Consider the following 380-nt stretch of genomic DNA (forward strand, 5'->3'; position numbering starts at 1 on the left):
GGTGGGCAGCGGGTGATGGTGTCTGCCCTGCTCCATGTCTCCTGTAGAATTATAATATCCATCTCTTTGATGCTCTTCTGAAATTCTGTGTTTGAACTCTTTAGTCCAAAGGCTGTTGAATTCAAGCCTTGAATATTCCACATTGATTTTGATAGAGTCATTTTAAGTGTGTGTGTGTAGGTATTACTCTTGTACATTATTTGACCAGTTTGGAGCAGATGATGTTGAGCAGGTGTCTTATATGATTGAGTTCTGCGGCTGCAGGGTTTTGTGGCTGTTGGACTGCTGCGGCGTAGCTCTGTGATGGTGCTCCAGGGGTCGAGTCCTGTCTGCTTCTTGGAGGAGGGGGGACGTTTCTTTGTGGCTGGGAGCTGCTCTTG

The sequence above is a fragment of the Sinocyclocheilus grahami genome, unplaced genomic scaffold (genome assembly GCF_001515645.1).
Source record: "Sinocyclocheilus grahami isolate Dianchi unplaced genomic scaffold, SAMN03320097.WGS_v1.1 scaffold103.1, whole genome shotgun sequence".
In the NCBI taxonomy this organism is placed as follows: domain Eukaryota; kingdom Metazoa; phylum Chordata; class Actinopteri; order Cypriniformes; family Cyprinidae; genus Sinocyclocheilus; species Sinocyclocheilus grahami.